Below are 20,632 nucleotides of genomic sequence, written 5' to 3'. Positions count from 1 at the left end.
TCTTGAAGAAAATTTGAAAGAGAGATGAATGCACATGTGCAGAATCGCCTTTAAAAATATTACTTGTCTAGGTAATACCAAGAAAATGCTAGCATTTTCAATAATTTGATATTATACTGAAGGACTGCACCAGAATCACCACCAGTTGTGTCATAGCCAGCCTGCTTATTTCCATTTGTGCAAGTCATTGGCATTGGAACAGTATACCTTATATTTCTTCAAATTCATGTCAAACTTAACTGCTTCTGTGCTTCTTATTTACTCAGGCCCAAATCATAACCTATTTTTAAGTTTTGGCATATGGACTTTATTCTTTTTGGAAACTGGGCCCATGGGATACCAACCACAGCAGAGATCTCTGAAATCTTTCTTAGGACAGTGGAAATGTGCCACCATCTCTTCTGTTAAGATCCTTTAACTGYCATATGACATTTAGGTTTTCCCTAGAAATTCACTGAACATGTACAGTCATTCTTTAAACATGTCTGATAAAGCAGGCAGAGCTCCCTCAGATTTTAGAAGGTAACATCTTGCTGTAATGTCCACTTGTCATCAGGTCCCTCACTACAATCAACCTCCTTAAATCTCCTTTGGAAAAAGAGTTTGATGATTGCTGTGGCCTGTAAATGGGGCACTGCAGGCAGTAAGGCAGAGATGGCAATGCCATTAGCAGAGACACATACTTATTGCTATTAAATGAGTCACGCTGATGCAGAAGTCATCACACAGCCAACTCCAAGACACCAGATTCTAAATATATGGTCATTGCCCAAGGACGCAATTTTATATGCTAACTGCATGGACACCCTGACTTAAAATCATGGCTACTACTACAATGCGAATACCCTTACAACACGGAGCCATTACATGGCTATGGAGATTCCTGAAAATGGAGAACCATTGTAATGCTGAAGACAGGATGGGAATTAAGAATCCAAAAGAAAAAATAGTCACTAAATTTGAGGGCTTGCAGCTGTGATCAATGAAAAGCAGAGTACACTAAACTGTGTACCAGGCTGGAAGGAGTCAGCAGGAGTAGAGCCTTTCCTGTTTGGCAGGAATTGTGCAGAGCTGCCGCCTTTGATGTCATGGATAACTGCAAAGGGGTTATAATGACAATGCACACACACAACACTGAGAATATACTTAGTACATCAAAGCACTTATTAAAGGGAAAATATATTCTAATAAATGTATCAGTCTAAACTGTCATTAAAACTACAGCTCTTCAGAGCGCATAAATTCAGTTTGGGAAATAATATGCTTTTGCCAAATAGATCATGTAGGAAAAAACAAAAAAACAAAAAACAAACACTTGTTCCTCTCCACTGGCAAGAAGAATAACTTGAGGTCCACAACATACAGTGTGCAGGGCTTTTCTGTTGTTTTTTCAAATTATCCATGCATTCTGACAAAGCAGTTTTAGAGGAAAACAAAACAGTTTTTCAACTCTAATTCTGACAGGGTGGGATCCTTGATGTCTGAATCATCCTGATTATTACTTTATACATTCAGCATTTCTTCTTCTAAGAAGTAACGTACACTGGCTGTATGGTTGAATACATCTGGCTCTGTATTCACAGAGTCTATAAGGCAAAAGGATGACAGACGACTTGTTTTAGGATTGAGGTCTGGCACTAGGACCCAGTGCAATTGAATGACAACTGTGAAAAGCAACCATAAAACTACTGAATCCAGGCGCCTCAGTTCTCTGACATGAGCTTCTGTGTATCAAAAGGTTGCTGTAAGCAAATCAAATGGTAGCTCCTCCCAATCTATAGCCACACTGGGAATCCCACTATTTATCTTAAAAGAGTATGCCATTGTATAAATCAGTCACAAAGAGAGTCGSCTGACAGCGCCTCTGGTCTGAGATTCTTAGCCTATTATTTCTTTATGTAGGGGTATTATTTAGCAATCTCATAGTCAGTCTGTTGGAAATCAGCCAAACTTGTTAGGCTGGAATAGTCATTTATTCTATGCTTGTACAGCATCTAGAACAATGTGTCCTGGGCTGGTTGCAATCTTTAAATATACTGCAATATAAACATTACCAGTAACTCCAAAAGCTTATATGTCATGTTAGCCCGAATATGACACCAGACATATGATAAGCTGTGGGAAAATTAGCATCTTCTGAATAGCAGTTAATTTTTAGTTTTCTCCTAGGTCTCTAGTCTTTGAAAGCTATTGCTTAGAGTAAGTTATTATGTCATTAAAAAGTTAGACCTCTATTCTTCTGCATGCTTTGATACAAAAGACAGTTACTTTAAGACAGTTAGCTAWCTGCATCAGTAACCCTATGTAGGATTAGGTTAATAAAGCAGCAACAACTACAAAATTGGACAGCTGTTTCAGTTTCAAAGAGAAAAAGATCTCTCATGTTGTATTAATTAGTCAGAAAAAAATCTTAATGAAGTCCTGTTCAGCAAAATGAATGCTGCTGTGAAAGATCACTTGCTTTTTCGGTCAGGAAAACTACATACATCAAGAAGGTAGCCTGCTTTGCACTGCTCATATACAGAGACTGTGTCCTGGCGTAGTTGGGCACTTGTCCAGTCACATCAAGAGAAACTGTACTTCCTTCTGCAAAGGTTGAATTTTTCCATAGTCTTCATAGTAATTTAAAGACTTTATGTCCATTGCAAAGATGATATTTCATCCATTTGCAGGTACCTTTTGAAAAATAATGTAATATTTCAGCTCTAAGTAGAAGAATGAAAATGAGACAGATATTAGTCATGTTGCTTAATGTGCTTCTGGAAGGCACTCGAGTACTAGGGTGGGAGAGGAGAATCTATATGAGACAGAACTGTGCAGTGTTTTAAAATGTATATCTTGTGAAAAGTTTTGCAGCCAAAATAGGCTGTCTTGAGCAATGTTAACGCCGGAAATATTTTTTTGCAATTTTAAATGGTGATTCATTTGTATGACCGAATATGTCCTGGGTATGTCTTATGCTGCACACACATTTTTATATAGCTTTCATTTATTAGCCAGAGGGTCATCAGCAAGTCAGTTTAGTTGTGCTTATGAGATAGTTCAAAAGGATAGGGTCTAAGGCACACCGTGAGTTACAATACATATAACTGAAAAGAGGGAGAGAAGACTACTATTTGAAACCATTACATGCTCAATATAGGCGTAAATGGTGTGTTCACAGTCAATGCATATCACTTCAGATAGTTTTCAAATTTTAAACATTAGTTGTAAATTTAGGACATCAGATTCATAATAGCAGGTCTCTGTAGATGAGGTCTGAATTGTTATTAAACATTTTGTCTATCATAAGACAACACATTTACATAGTGAAATGATATGTGTTGCTTAGAGGCTTTTAATGAATGGTAGGTATTGCTCTCAGATTAAAAACAGGGTCTTGTTAGCTCTCACACTACCTTCTCAACTGAACGCTGACTTTCTCACTCTACTTTAACATAGGTAGTCTAGTGTCACAATTTAATTCAACTTGAGAGCTAACCTAATTCCAAAGAGACAACTAGTTGTCACCACATGTCAGTGGCTCAGGACTGGGGATAAAATTACAGCATGACATGACGTAGTAACTGCTTTTGACACAATGTAATAACTACTGTCTAGAGACAATTATTAGGTAAACAAATTTGTATTATGTTCGAGCGGATGTTTTATGATCTTTCCCAGCCTGCTAAGTTCCCTTCGTTTTCTTTTCTGTCTGTAATTTAAGCAAAACCAACATTTGACTGTAAGGCAAAATACAAAGCTGGAAATAGTTGTCGTCTGATTCCCTAAAACAAACAGATATGCAAAGGCTTTAGGCCAAGAAAGACTAAAAGACTATTTCATTCATTTACCATATATTTTGTTCAGTTTTCTTTTTTAGTAGAACCTGAGGTGGTTGTATTTTGGTGCATCTAGTACATGTGACACGCAGTCTAACTGCTACCTGAGAGAATACAGCAGAGTTACACAAAGCTCTTCAGAGGTTCTGGACAGATATATACGTGGGATTTTTCATCAGCACTTATGGAAAACTCTGCTCAGGATAGCATACTGATTTCATCCTTCATTGACTGACACCACCCAAAACATGCATGCAGTTCTCCATTATAGCCTTGCCTTCCTGCTTGTGGGTGCTAATTTTCAAACAACTCTGGAGAGTAACATACGTAAATTCAAGTGATCTCCCATCTACTGTGAAGAGGTGCATACTCACCCTGTGTAGAATTTAGTGGAATTTAGGTGCCTAAATTCATTAGACATCTTCAAACTTCTCAGTCCTTATTATTAGGCTGATAATATGAAGGATATTAGAATTCATGTAAACTGACTACCTTTTGGGCAAAATCAAGTCACTAGGTACAGACACTCACATTCATGACGTATACATCAACGGCAGTCTTATCTTCTTTTTTTTTCCACAGCCCTTGGTTAGTTTATTTACTCATGAAGTAGTTCATGAAAAAATCCAGTTTCAGCAAACTCTTCATTTTTCAATAGGACTCTTTAAAATGCTTTTTTAAGAGACTCCACAATGGTATCAATTACTGGAAGTTGTGAAGTACTGTCTCATAGAAACTCAAGTGAAATTAATCCATGCGGAGTCTCTGTTTTTTCATTTACATATTCCACCTGTTCATTTTAGGTTTCCAGAGACTCTTTTCTAACAGTAACTAATCTTACAAAAAACCCCTAACACTCAATTTAACTTCCAATTGAAAAAATACCTGCTGTAAGGAGACTATTTACAGTAGATAAGATTTTTTTCTAATTTTGACATTATATTTGTATTTATATTCATCTGTGCACAAATTGTATGCATGAGGCCAGTCCATCAGTATTATTCTTTAGTGATTTTGAGTATCTAATTTCAGCCTTCCCTTACAGCTTTGACCTTTAGAAAGACTCAACAGTCACAACTGGGAAAAAATTTCAGCTCCCATTAGGAATAACAGAGGCTATGGGCTGACAAGGTCTCTTAAAAATTTACCTTTTTTTTAACTTATTTTGAATATATAAACATCACATTTAAATCTAAGAAAAATACGTAAGATAATTAAATAAATGTTCTATTACTAAAACTTTCAGAATAAGTGATTCAAATCCTCTACGATATGTCTTGGATAAAATCACCTATTAGTGAAATGATTTGTCTCTTAATAGATGTTGATAGCTTTCCAGGATGTCCTATACCTGTAAGTATTCTGAGATTATTATTTCTTTCAGATGTTATTAATCTTTTAGAAGTCAGTGAAGTCTCAGAGATTATGAGTGAAGATTAGGGTTTCTCTTCCCTCTTTAACTCCTCTACTTCTCAGACTACTGAGGCATTTCTCTGACTACTTTATTAGAGAAGGTAACTCACAGTGACCTCCTCCCTTCCCTCCCCATGCAAAGTGCATGACTTCTTCCCACAGCACAACCCTTTACTCAGTCTACTCCCTGCCAAGTGTCCACTGACACAGCTGGGAGCTCCAGCCAGGTGGTTGTGGGGAAGGAGAAAGACCCCAGGGACGGAGGAGATCACTATGACTCCATCCTCGCCCACAGACAATGCAAACAAGACCGCTCAGCCCTAAGAAGAAGGACAGTAGGAAGAGGAGGAAACCGAAACACATCTATCCTGGGCTGTGCTAGACAGGTCAGGTAAGATCCATGCAATATGGGATGTGGAAAAGAACTAGACTAGTATTTACAGCACCATTATAACATCAGATACCATTATCACAACATGAACCTACTCTGAAAAAGAATTTAAGACATTTATCTAACATTAATATACAGTGAAGATGTTGTACAAATGAACATTAATATGCCATTAAAGGGTCTGTCACCTATTCAAAGCTCATTACATATATCCCTAAAGGTCTATAAGACTATCCTGCAACAGTGAAGTCAATGAGAACATTCTCAACAACTTCAGAAGATGCAGGTGCAGGCTTTGAATGCTAAAATTATTGTCTTGTTTCTTCTCCACCAAAGTTAATTTATTAGTACTTTAACATCTAAAAAGGAGACTTCATCCTGCAACTGGTTCTATGCAGACAATCCTGCAATTAGGTGAAATACATCAATTTTTACTTGAAAATTATTAAATATACTTTTAGAAATCTTTACTACTCTATAAAATCTTAATTCATATTATGTTGCACTTGGTACTTTTATTTATAATGATGGTATATCCTCCATAATAAATATGGAACCTGAAATTCCCAAGATCCCCTCATAGAATTCATTGGACTTACAGTAATAGTCAAGAAAGAAAACACTAGGAATAAAAACAAAGCAATGAGATAGCTTTTCACATAATTTATATATACACTAATAACCGTCCCTGAAGCTTCTACTTTCATTATCAAGTGGAAAATCCCTAAGTGAAGTACTATTAAAACATAAGCAAAATGTTACACGGCATCAGAAGGCCACATTCTAGAATATTTATGAATGGACATTTAAATGCTTTCAGCAGTACTACTGTCATGAATATCTATGACCAAAGACAGACATGTAGCATTTCATGGATATCTGTGAATTTCGGAATGATGAATTTTACATCATATGTTCATAAAAATGCATAATGCCTCATGAAAAATTCAGGAGTCACCACATTTTCTTCTGAAAAGCATTTAAAGCTTTCATGAAAATGATATTAACAATATATAAGCTACAAGACTCACTGCAACAATTGTTTTAAAATATAGATCCTGTTCTGTTTTTCCCTATGCACCACTAGAGGCTATTAAATATCCACTTCAATAGTTAAGGAGATTTACCATCTAACATTTTGTATGAAAATCCTTTGCCATGCCTATAATCTACAACAGATCTTTTAGACTTACCAAAAGTTTGTGGTATCTTAATACTGGGAGGTGTAGGTGGACCAGAAGACATGGGGGAAAATAAATGATAATTCACGTTGATGAAAGCTAGATAAAACTGATTTAAGCCAGAATAACTTTTATACTCTGGATCTGAGGAAGAAGAAAAAGTAGGCACTTTTTTGACAAGCAGGCTGCAAACCAGGAGAGGTGTTTGCAATTGATAGAACTGCAGCGTTCAGAAGTCAGGCAATGTGCTGTTGGGAAGAAATGTAGCACCAAGTTGGATGCCTTGATGCCTATCCACTGAATAGACAGCATTAATTGACTAAGAGCAGGATTCATTAGTGTGGAAGGAGGCTCTAAATGGCCAGCAGAGAACACTGAAATGTTCTCTGTCTTTTACAATTAGGGGATTTACTGCCGCCTGACAACCACAACACTTTGGAATGGGGATTCAGAGGCAGAAATCTCAGTCTGGAATTAGGCATGTATGAGCACTGCGGAGGGCTTCATCTTTTCTTTTAAAATAGTGTCTTTATTGTATCTTCCTCCTGTTTTAAACATAATAGACTGCTGTGAAGAGCTGTCATTGAGGAAGGAGAAAACCTGGGCTTGGGCCCTATTTGGCTGAGGAGGCTGAAATTCATATTACAGCCACATGCTCTAGTGTCTCAGTTCACCAGCTAGAAGGGGGTATTTTCTGAAAGCAGCTACTGAATCACATCTATTAGGGCAAAGTACCCAGTAGGAAGTGCAGTTCCTGCATGCCACTGAGGAAAGACAGGTATCCAACAGCTCAGGCTGAGGCACGTCATTACTTGCTTAAAATGAGAATTGCAGCTACTTTCAAGTCAGACTTGCAAGTGCAGAGAGTTAAGAAATACTTTCGCAGTTACATTTATTTTATGTAACTGCTGTAAATCTATTGTGGTTCTCCTTCCCATCTCATTTCACCTTTCTATCTCTTTGAAACAAGTTCATTTTAGTATTTATAAAAAAAAATCAGTATTCTACGTCAAAAAAACTTTAACATGTGAGACTTGCTACAGACCACATTGCAGTAACTGAAGAGACTTCTATTTGAACTAACCAATAGAAACCTGCTGTAAAAGCAGTTTAAAGTTTAGCTTCCTACTGAAATTATTATATACATAAAATCAATTTTGTATATAAGTCGTTAGTTCAAAAGGAAATGAAGTCATGTTAATGGTTTTTCCAGAGACCTCTGAATGCAAATAATAATTTCTGTTATGGTTTAACACTGCTGACAGAAAAGATAAAAATACCTCCAAGATAATTTACTTATTCTTGAGCATATCCCATTTCCCCATACCCACACTCAAAGGAACCCCATGTCCCCCTAAGACCAGGCAGTATTAAATCCAGGGTGGTTCCCTGGTTGTCTCTTAGCTTTTTGGTTACTGAGCTTTCCCAACAAATATCAGTACTATTTGCTACTGTAATACAGAGGTATCATTGAATTTCTTGCTTATAAATTGAGCTACACTGTCAAATTTCATTGTAGTAACCAACTTTATTTTCCTATTGTAACATCAAAAATATTTAACTTAAATATCAAGAAGTCAACGTCTGTTTTCAGTTTGTTATAGGAATTTTTTTCCTAAGGTAATAGAATGAATTTTATGAAAAAACAGTGGTCCTAGAGATCTAATGTGAGGAATCAGTGACTTAAAACAAGGTAATATATAAAATCATGGTGAACCTTAGGAATAACACAGTTAACTTCAAACAAGCTATAATTGTATAAAGAGATCTATGATGTTTGAAGAAAACAGTCTCACTTTTAAATCCTGGCTCTGCATTCACACTCTGGTGGAAAATTGTGAAGTCAATAATCTTTCCTACCTGGATGTTTCAAAGCTCAGGGGTTAGAAAACAAAGTTTGTAATTGAATAGCTTTAATGTCAACACAAATCTTCATCTGCAGACTCCAGTTCACTGGATTGGGCTGCTGCCTGACTGAGTTTTATCTGACCAACTATCTTGACAGCAATTTTTTTTTCCTTCCTAAAACTGTGTCTACGGGGAGAGTTTTCCAGTCATAAGGAAACTTAGAAGTTAGATATGATACAATGAACTGGAAAACTATCCTAGCAAGATTAGCATATATTTAGGGCTACATTAGATTTAAAACAGTATAATCTACTTTCTCTTCAATTGAACTACACAGGAGCGGCCTCAAAACTGCTAGGACAAATTTATTTCTTGTTCCCRTTAATTAGCTGCTGTGTTGCATGTGATGTTTCCATCTTAATGGATATGTGTCATGTAGTGATATCAAAGATTTTGTGCTTCTATGCTGTTCTGCTGATTAGGTGCTGAATCTTTTGGACGTGATGACAAAAACATTTCAGTGAACCCAGAAGCTGGGGATTCTCTAACCAAACAAACAGTAGCTTTGACTTCTCGCTGTGGTCCTGTGTTGAAGAGAAGTGGTGCAGTTAAATAGGAACTGGGAGACCTGAATCCTATTTCTGGATTTCTGTATGACTTTTTTTTGCACAGTAGTCACTTTGGATTTCCAGACCTCCAGGCCTGAGGTCATGTGTAATATTTTTAATATACATATAAGCAACAAGCATGAGTTTTATTGCTTGATATGATGTTTTTAGGGCTTCCACTACTGCGAGAGTCTAAAGTCTTCAACAGTATGGTGAGATAGGGAAGTAAAGGGTAAACTTACTATAAGAGATTATTTTAAGTTTTGGTCATCTTTATTTATGTTTTCCAAATGTATATATGCTTAGTCAACTGGGAGAATTATTCAACATATGGCACCATAAGGTAAAGATATCTCACTACAGCTAGCAGGGAGAGAGATTTCTTTGAAAAGGACACAAGAAAGAACACACCTTCTGGATTTAATTGAGACAACAGACTTCCTTGAATGAGAATCAAAATAATTGTTGAAAGACATTTGGACTCACACTAAAACACTGCTAACTTTTGAAAAATGCAAAAATTAGGTATGTTACATGGTAGGTGACACTAATTACACTGTTCCTTTTGCATAATAAGAAACATCATCAGTACATTATAATTTTATGTAGTCTAGATAGCCTTATACTTTAAGTGCCTCTACATTTACAAACCATATAATTAAAAATGTGTTCCCATTAGGTATTTTTAATATTAGAGTTTGGCACTAAATTATATTCCTCATTCAACCCAGAATCTAGGAAATATTCTCCACTTACACTGAAAAAGCATTATTTTATGAGTCACACGTTCCTCTCTTGTACAGAACACATGTTCACTCAGACCTGCCCATAATGTGTACATATAGTACATTTCAATTTCAATTTTTATGTTTAATGTCAAGCTAATTCCAATAGGTACTGTTCAGCCTAATACATACTTAGTCATGAAGCAGCTTAATTAATGTTACATACCTATGTATAGTTCATTTGTTAGTTCCTTATTACAGCAAAAATTAGTTAAGTAGCAGAAGAGGAACTGCAGAGGGTACTGAAAAGCATTTCTGTTGAGTACGAAGAACCAGTTGCTTTTGTCTCTGGAATCGAGATTTGAACTGAAATATTTCATAGCACCTTAGATTTTGTTGTTGTTGTTGCTACCTATTTTTTCTTTAAAATTGGCGTCTTCTATATATCTTTGCTGATTCTGAGAAGGCGCCATAAAAGCTTGTACAATCCACCAACAGGCTCTGATCTAGCCTGATATAGCTGAAAATCATGATTTCCTACATGCTGAGCATCAGTACAATCTATTGTAAAATGCAATTTATTCTGGCATTGTGTCTTACATTTTTTAAAAATTTTGTGACTAAGCTGGTGCTACTACCTAAGAGCTAAACTGGTTCCTACTTTGCACACAACCATTTCGGCTGTTATAAAATACGTCTGCCTCTGGAAAACCTCAGACCTACCCTCAATTTTTTCCTTTGTGATGTTATGAAGTTTGACAGCAAATAAAATTTTCAGTCTCATGTTATTTCGCTGCTGGTTGATACACTGCCATCAGCTCCGAAGGGCTGCTCGTTATCCTTCAAAGCCAAACGTGAGACCATAAATACATGGGCTGCTTTGGATGGATGGAAAAGCCAGAGGCACAAATCCAGACCCATCAGGAGGAACTAAAGGATTAGAAAAATATATATACATTTTAATCCTTTGAATTACTCCTATATTCTTGAAGCAATGAGTAGGGTTAGAGCTGATATTGCTACAGAACAATGAAAAATTTAATCATGACCCTGTTTGTAAAATTAGAAGCAAGGTCACCACTGTTAATAACTTAATCACATATATAATTCAGAGCATAATACAAAATTTAGAAAGTTCAGGCAAACAAGGACATAAAAAAAAAAGGATGCCTGTTCAGTAAAGCTTTTTTTCAAAGTGCCAGGTATGTTTTAAAAAGGACATAACACATGAGAAATGATTTTTACCTGAGGTAGGAGAGGGAGAACTTGTGAATTAATAAAAATAGAACATTATTTTTTAACATCACAGAATCTGAATTCTTCACTTCTGTGTATGCATACAATTGTATCAGGTGGACATCAATCTGATCACGAGTGCTGGAGGTTTTTTTCCCCCCCCCCCCTCATTTATTCCTTTAGTCTTAGCTTTTTCTTGATAAATAGACACAGGCAGTGACTGGCGTTTCAGCCGGGCAGGCAGCAGCCACTTGGGTCTGCTAATCTGCAACACGAAAAAAAAAAAAAGGATGAGCCTAAGATAACATTGCCTTACTTGGATTATTGTTAAAAGGTTTAAATCTTTGCTGACATTCTGGTCCTTTGATTTCTGCTATCCTGACCTGGAATATATGTGGTCTATATTGCGAACCTGCTTCCCTGAGTGTCTGTTTACCCAATCTTTCTTTGAACGGCTGATGGTAATGAATCTCCTTCCTCCAGCCCCAACTGCTGCATTCAGTTATCATCAAGCACAGACATCAGCTAGAGCTCTAATCTCGCCCTGATGGATGGAATACTAACCTTTCACAAGATTAGAGACACAAGGTGCTCGAGAGATAATAAAATTCAAATAGGTTTATTTCAAAGGGCAACTCAATCTCGATTTTGTTCATGGGTCACTTGACAGATCATTTGCCAATGTAGTTTTTGTGTCCTTCTGCGTCTGGCTTCTGTGCAGTGCTCCAACTATTTCAAATTAAGTGGGTCCCAACAGGCAGAGTTTGGCGAGGGTCTGGCTTCCGTAAAAACAGTGAGGTGCTCATTCAGCACGGAGCTGACAACTTTGCCAAAAGTGCACGGTAGGTGGGGGGTGTTTGGATGGTGGAAAGGTTTTTCTCACCATTTGCAGGAAAGCGTAACACTGACAATAGTGATAAGCATCTTGAATGCTTTGAATTTTAAACTTCCATTTGATCATGGAGCATCATGACAGCCAGCTGTGGAATATATACTGTAGCTGTAAGTTAAGGTATTTGTAGCTCATGAGGGACAGGTTTAATGTGCTTATCAAGCACAACTATCCAAAAGTGTTTACAAATCAAGCATTTAAGTCATCTATCCAGAAACACAGGGATATGGCTCCTAGCACTGCTGAAAGAAGATTTCTTTAAATGACAGGTTTTGTTTCACATATGCCAAATAGGGTTCTAAACAAATAAAGTTAGACACAAACTCCTGCAACATGTAAGGTTGTAGCTTGCACCTATTCAGAAGTACCAAACTAGCTCTGTAGCTTAAGACGAAAAATTAAATAATTATAACTAGACTGTTGTAGAGGAGAAATATTATTGAAACTAGTGAGTAGAAATGTCTCATCTCCATTTAGGAGAAAGATAAAAATAATTAAAAGGCCTTTCTAAAACAGACACTAAACTGTAAGTGCACCAATTGCATGCAAAGCTACGGTGCTGTCACAGGTTAGCCAGGAGGCTGAAGGCTGTTTGTGGTACAGATGCTAGCAGCTGGACTCCTCTCGACAGAGGGAGAGAGAGACAGAAAGGAGATGAAACACTTCAGAAGTGCACAGAGAAAGGAGTCGGGAAGGCTCAGAGGTAGTCACATGCACATTTTATGCTCAGGACACACTGAAAAGCAGTATGCTCTAGAAATTAAAATTTTTTTTTGTTCACAAATGTTGAAAATGGTCTCTCTTCTACAGAACTTGTCTGCTTCATATTTATAGAGGTGAGAGTTCGAAATAACAAACCCATTGCAGATAGAGTTATAGTCTTTCAGCTTCCCAAAACAAGGACGACTATATCATATTTAAAATTCTGTGGTTGAGATGTTTGCACAATAACTCAGTTGTAAAGATGTGATGGAGTTTGCATCTAAAATGTGTATTGGACTAAGTCTGAAACCTGGAAACTGGAAAATAAATAATTCTGTATTGTTTTTAAAGCCTTAGAACTATATGAAAAATATATTCTCATTTTGAATGTTTGAACTGTGACAGCTCACAAACAAGTCTATTTCTAGAACTGCAATTATATCTCTGGAGTTCTTTTACATTGTTTAAATTTCATAATTGAATGAGTTCTTAATATTTCAGAAACTATTTCTGTTTTCATAAAGTTTTAATATACCCCATTACTGTCCTCTGTAGTAAGAAGCTCTTGAAACTGATTTTATTGTACATATTTTTAAACATGCCAGAGAAATACCTCACTACTCATGCATCTTGTGATCTCCTTAGGAACTTGGGCACTTATGTGTTTCTATCTCTGGTTTCAGTACTAAGCTTTGGAAACTATTTGGCTGTAAATATATGTGAAAGCAACCTTCAGGTATATGAAGTAAAAGGATGCCCATGTCTAAGGAGTTAAACTTTTTTTGACAAAGGATGTGAATTTTCTGGATAAACATCTGTCTTTGCCACTTCACTGCCAACTCCATCAGCCTATGTCTAATTTTCTACCCTTGAGAGATGCAAAGCAGGCTACGAAATTGCCACAGTATCATATAGGCTAGAGAATAGAGAATTAAGGCCTGTGTTACCCAAATTGTTCACGCAAAAGGGGACTATGAAAAATCAAGACCTTTTAGGAATATCAAAGCTCCCAATCAGCTACCCTGGAGAAGGGTACAGCAACTAACAGCCACGGCAGCCGTCAGATGCTGAAACTCTCGCAGGGTGGAGGATTGGGATGGAGGAAGGGCAAAGGGGGAAGCGAGTCACTTTGATCGTCTCGTCAGACTAATCACTGACTTACCTGAAACACTTAACTACATAAATTTTAGCAGCACATTTCATCTCAACAGTATGTCTTCCTAGAATTTTCTACACTGTTTGAAATCTTCAGTCAGTATATACAGGTGAGATACAAAAGACACACAAAGGCACACAAAGCAAGAAAGGGAAGTGTGATCAGGGAAATTATTTAAAATTGTATGGAAAATAGAGTGGATATTAAAACTCAGAAGATTTTAGCTCCTAGAAAAGCACTCTTTCAATTAAACCAGGTGCCTCTTCTTCTGAATTTCAGGAATAAAGAAATAGCATTTTACTGTATATCAAAATCTGCCACATAAATGTACTAATACTAGTCTGATAGGCTATCAGGAAATATACTTGCAAATAAAAGAATTACTGAGGAGCTCATCCTCTGATTTAAATCCAGAACTAGGTACCTGGAATGAAGAGCAAGCATGAAATCTAACATCAAATCTAGCTCCAAATACAACTATGAGCTGAGGATTTACTAATCTTTCTTTAAAGCCTGATCTGCAAGCACGAACAAAGAAAAATCAAAGACTTAATTTGATTTAAATTCAGCTGCTCTAATCACATACAGAAACAAACACAATAGTCAGACTAAGCTCTTTTCCAAAGAACAGCACTTGGCCTAAAACATGTAATATCATGCTCTTCATCATTAACTTTGAATTTTCTTGCTTTTGTGGGATTAAGCCAGACCCTTAACATTATGTTAATGTATTTTTTGTGGTTTAATTACAAGGTTTCCTCTAGAGTGTAACATAATAACAATTAATCAGCTAGTTCTTAACTTCCACAAAAGGAACTGTCATCTGTTATTATCTGCATTGCTAACCCACCACAATGTCAGCAGAACTAAAAACAATTACACCACAAAAGCTACATCCAAATAGTGTCAGTAGTTTAAACAAATGAAAGCAAAAAATCTCACACTCAGCCCCGAAACTGTCCTTTATTCATTCCGTTTTACACAAACAACATGCTACTAAAAGGATTTAAATGAATACCAAACAGTAAAGATATCCTAGCAACACACAGACAGACTGATATGAGTTGTAGATGGAAAATCATTTAAAATGGCAAGATTATGCTATTTGGGTATTTACTGTCTTCTTCCATTGTATCTAGATGTTAATTCTTTGATTTATTTTTTTCAGTCAGGCCTATTTGCAAAGCTGTGCTGATTATATTTGACAGAAAGAAAGCACTAACAGATGCAGATAGTAATTTATGTGATAGACTAAAATAATGCATTTAAAATACATGAATATGAAATTCAATAAATGCTAAAAGATATGTTTGAAATTAAAAGCAAAGAAAAAAAAACAAAAAGACACTGAGGACATTTAACATTTGAAAATATGTAAGACTGCTTAATTTTATAAGCATTGAAACATTTCCAGTTTAAAACTTTTCCCTCATTCAAGACTGGGCACATAGGGATGGATAATATTTCCAAGCAGCTGGATTGAAATGGGAAATGAGAAATGAAATTCTGCTGCTGTTATTTTTTTTCCTGGGAACAGTTTTCTCTAGGGTGCTGTTCTACTTTCAGAAGTGGCTATGTAAAAAATGGCAGTTTGAGTCAAGAAATTTGTTCAATGACAATATATGTTCTTAGCATTCTCTATTCCTGTTAGCCCTCAAGCAATAACATGATTGGGGGGTGGGGGAACAGTATTTTTGTTAGCCACAAACCATTTCTCTCTCTCTCTCTCAAAGCAAAAGGCTTTTGGTCATAAGACACAGCTGGAGAACTTCACAGTAATTGGGGATTTTCAGAAACTGCTTCCCAGTCTTAAGCATTGCTACTGGTTTCAATGGCTGTTACATGTGCAGGCAATTTTACAAAGAATGTTTAATTCTTTTAGAATCGTTGCAGTATTTATCATCCATTATGTTAGCAGGTGCCTGTAATGGATGGACCATGACACCTGTTGTAATATACTCTTTTTTATTTGCAGCTACTGCAAGTTTTAAAATCACAGACTTCCACCAATCTAGTTAACCTTTTCCTAACAGTAACCTTCATGTTATTTACACAAAATGGATATAAACACTAGTTAAGACCTTTCTGTGACTGTTGACTGGTCATGTCAACTTGTAATTTTTAATATCACCTTTTCAAATCTATGCAGGTGCATTGTATCCCATCCACTCCCTGCTTCACATGCACACAAACAAAGATAAATCTCACATTCCAACAACAGCCATCACTTTTATTCATTAATAACAAACACCTGTAACAACAGGATCCACATGCACTTTGATTGTTTTTTGCACCTCTAAATTGCCTGTCATTGTAAAGAAATGACAGCAGTTCAGTAAGGGAAGAGTAATGCAGCAAGAAGACTGGAGCCCATTTTCAATGTTTAATTGCCATAAAAATGCTAACAAGTGATTAAAAAGATAAATCAAAAGTTTGCTGAAAGACTAAAGTGCCCACTCAGTTTTATGGTTTCATTTGAGCTCCAAAGATGTTATTATACACCCATTTACAAAACAATGAGCTCTTACTGTTTATGAAAGTTTAATCTCTTGGTTTATTGCTTTAATATATCTAACATTGGTAAGGTTTACTTTAAAATGAAATCTCTGACTGTATGATGTGGATGTTATTTTTTACATTCAGTCTGCAAATGGAATGAGTAATGCCATAATTTTACTCATGTATGAAACAAAGCAGGAGTAATTGCTTCTTCTCTCATATCTGCATGCAAAGTAAAAGAATTAATATTTTATCATTTGGCAATGCTTCTTGTTAGCACAATATTCTGACACCCGTTTTTGGTTTGGCCACAGGCATTTAAGCAAATGCTGGAGAAAGTTCTGATAAAACAAAAACCACACTGTTGGTGAACTTATGCTTAAGGAACATAGCACCTTAGGCTCACATCTTTGTGATAAGGCAAAGATAAAACTTGGGCTGTTCAAATAACCAAAGCAGAACCAAATACAGATTTCTTAAACCACTAAACACATAATTTAGGACAAAAACACAGCTGCCCCCAAATGATATGTCTATCCTAGACTGGACTACAAAATGACAATGTTTTGTTATGATAACAAGTAATTACAGGATCCAAAAAGATTTTAAACACAGGTTTAAAAAGCTCGGATAATAAACTGTGTGAATGCTTGCACTGTTATAAACTGAAATATGGTTCTGTGAAAGAAGTCAAAGGGTCCAGAAAAGTATTTCCTTTTCTTTCCTACCTTGTCCAATAAAACATTGACCTTGATAGCTGAAATTAATTTTATTTTATTTTTTATGCACTATTTCAGGAAACTGCTAATGATATGCTTTTAAATTCCTGAGGTGAGTCTTACTGATGTGATGTGGGAGAGCATCTATCATGCACCCTGAGGAGAAGTTTGGGAAGGAGGAGGAGATACTGGATATTGCAGGAGATTAAAAAACAACAGCAACAACAAAAAACAAAACCAAACATACGTGGATACATTCATCCAGACACTCACAATGAGGAGTTTCCTTAGCAATTTTACTGTTTTTTCACATTTGATCATTAATGAAATATACATAACAATGCATACTTTGAATAATATTTTAAAAGTTTGGATTGCGTTAGCAACTTGTGACTGAGCACAAAACTAACACAATACTGTTACCAGTTCCTGCTTATTATAAAGCTGTTCCAGCTCTAAAGACAGTATCTGTTTGTGAGAGTCTGTGGTGAGGAGTTACACATATTTTAGTTGACAATTCTTGTCAAACACGTGCTTAAATGCTTGTATGACTGGGATGATCACTTGCAAACATCAAAATATTTCTGTATAGCACACACTTTTCTTTTCCATAAAAGTTTGCTAAAATTTTTCAAAGTGCAAGGCATGCACAGACATAAGGAAATGGAAAAGCATGAAGAAAATAAAATGCAAATTTTTACTGTATTTCAAATTGTAGCCAGCAAATCATTCACACTTGTTTTGGAGGCAGAGATCTGGAATCTTGAAAGAAAGATTACAAGTGTCCGACATAAGAAGACCACCATGAAGTAAGAGGAATAATGCTTAGTTTTTAATAAGTATGTGAACCTTTCCACAGGAAAACAAAACCAAGCAAAACAAAATCCCAAAACAGCTGAGGAAGAGGTCCACTGTGTAAAGTGAGTCAAAGAAATCAAAGTAGTCAATTCTTTTTCATTTCACTCTCTGCATGACTTCTGACATATCACCTGCACCATTAAAGAAGCCAGTGGTAGAAGATCATGTGACTCTAAAACTTTGGGGAAATCAGATAGTAATCTACTGATAACCATGACTATACTATATACCTTCTATGTTAGTCTCATTTATGTTTGTGTACAAATGTGGTATACATGTAATTTTTAAAGTCAGTGTTATACATTTTTATACACACTATTAGACTTAACCATGGCAATCTTTATTAAATGTGCATAAAATAGGGAACCATGCGTCAATCAGGTAGAATATTTCTAGATCCTTCTCATAAAAACTCAGAAAGTAATAGATCTATGAGTGTTAAAAATAAAAATAATTACTTTTTGTAGCCAACTGTTTAGATTATTATTACTTAGATACATACTTGTAAACTTTAACTGTAAATCTATCCATGCCTCAATAAAAATAATGTTAAAAATATTGACTGTTAAACCCACTGCTGGGGAACAACATGCAGTATATTCTTCTTCTCACTGTTTAGGCCAAAAATTCAAAAATGCATTCCACTCCAGAAATGTGCCTAGTTCACAAGAAAATGTTTGTTTCTACAAATATGCAGTCAGAAATTCTGACTGATCCATTATTTCATGATAGCCATTTTTCTTCATTCATCATTATTGACGGTACTTTAAATATTTATACTCAGTGACTGAATGTTACATTTTTATTGAGTTCTTAACCTCTTATGATTCTCTTTTCCTTTCTGGTTCTAAACGTTTATTTGCCTAATACATAACTTCTAAATTGTCTCTGGAGAAATTCCTAATGAGTGTGATGGGGAGGAGCAATTTGCTAAGCTGCTCTGTATTATAGTTGTGAAGAATCCAGGTTACATTGACTACCTTGTAAACAAATGTAAAAAAATGCTAAATCCAGTTAAAAAAACTTTTCTTTGGTACTAGGATTCCTCCATAGTCAGAAATGTTCAGCTAGGGTAAACTGTGCTATGCAGGAGGAAGGTGAGCATGGGTAAAAGCCTATGTGTGTGCCAGTTCACCGACAAGATACAAAGGTGGATATTTGTGCCAGCTCTATACAGCTCATTAAACACGTGGTTGCTCTCTGACTGGTCTGAAAATGCTGTTTTCCCTTTTTTTTGTCACAATGCCTACCACAGAAGCACAGGTAATATAGTATCCATTATCTCAAGCCTATATTTATACTGCAAGGTAAAGAGTGAGTTTGAGAGTAGGCTTAGATATGCAATGCCCTCTGACCCATTTGATTCGTGACTTAATTATTTAAAAGCTTGGATTCATCTCACCCAATTTTGGACGCTGTCAGTGCTGACAACTGTATTCAAATTGGTCACAGTAGGGTCCCTTTTCAGCCCGTGAATAGAAATAGTGCTTTTAGAATACAGTTCATTTGACCAAATGTGGAGTGCACATTAAGGCTGCATAAATTGCACCCTGAAGTGCCTATTTCTCTTTATTGAGTATAATAATACTTAGAGTGACTAGCACAGATAAAGATGTCTATAGCGTACATGGTCAGGTGAATTGCACTCGGAGTGTTCGCTTTCCGTAGAAGAAATAGCAAGATAGCTGCCAGTTAGATCCTTCAGCCTTTTTAATTGACCGATCTATCCAGATTTCTCAGACAAAACTTGAACTGATGCTAAGGGGACAAGTGTTCCCAAATTTTCCCCTTTAAGAGGGTTTTGGAGCTTCATGCTGTTAATAGAACAGAAAAGAATATTAGGCTATTAAAACAGTATTTTTGTCCACACACAGTCATTTCTTATCTATATCAGTCCTAGAGTATTTATAAAATATTTAGCCTGCATATTCTACAGAAATTTTTCTGCTGCCTCCTAAATAAGCATATTATCATGCATTATGCTAGCCCAAAGAAAACATAGAATAGTTTGCAATTATTTATTGTCCTTCATCCAAAGATCTTAAAGCACTTTATAAACTGTTTCCAACTATGGGAGCTTCTGAGGCATTCCCTTCTGTAAGGGGAAAAAAGCAACTCTGGCAGTTCTGCACATTGTTTTTATGCTATTACCATGGGTGTTTGATTCTGGCAATGACATTCCTGGTAAATATATCTAGAGGTAACAGGACAAATTGCAGACTTTGGGAGGTGAGGAAGGCAGGTAGGCATGTGCTAACTGGTTTGGCTGACTTGCAACATGAGCCATTCCACCCTGAGAGAGCAGCATTACTTCTTACTTTGAGGTTACTATTAGATTTGGGACTTTGCTTGTGTACCTGTAGCTGGAAAAGCAGAGTAGGTGACAGAGACTTGTGAAACAAACTGGCAAGCAAGTGATGTGCTGGGGCTAGCTTAAAATAAGGTGGAACTTAACGTAGTGGAGTTACATTTGGGTCAACCACTCTAGTAATTACTGGTTTGATGGCAAAAAGCTAAGAGCCCCAGCAGGCTGCACGAAGCTGGTGAGTCATAGCTGCCTCCTGATGTTCATTTGATTGTAAC

The 20,632-nt window shown here is 36.3% G+C and overlaps 1 protein-coding gene across 1 annotated transcript in view; it reads right to left on the bottom strand.

The window, feature by feature from the left end:
- The window catches only part of GPC6 (glypican 6), a 527,815-nt gene that overhangs the window by 334,592 nt on the left and 172,591 nt on the right, over window positions 1–20,632 (bottom strand). The window lies entirely within an intron of this gene.

Source organism: Apteryx rowi, unplaced genomic scaffold (genome assembly GCF_003343035.1).
Source record: "Apteryx rowi isolate R43461 unplaced genomic scaffold, aptRow1 scaffold_209, whole genome shotgun sequence".
NCBI lineage: Eukaryota > Metazoa > Chordata > Aves > Apterygiformes > Apterygidae > Apteryx > Apteryx rowi.
Note: the sequence above shows the minus strand (reverse complement) of the source record. Positions and strands in the feature narration are given on the sequence as shown.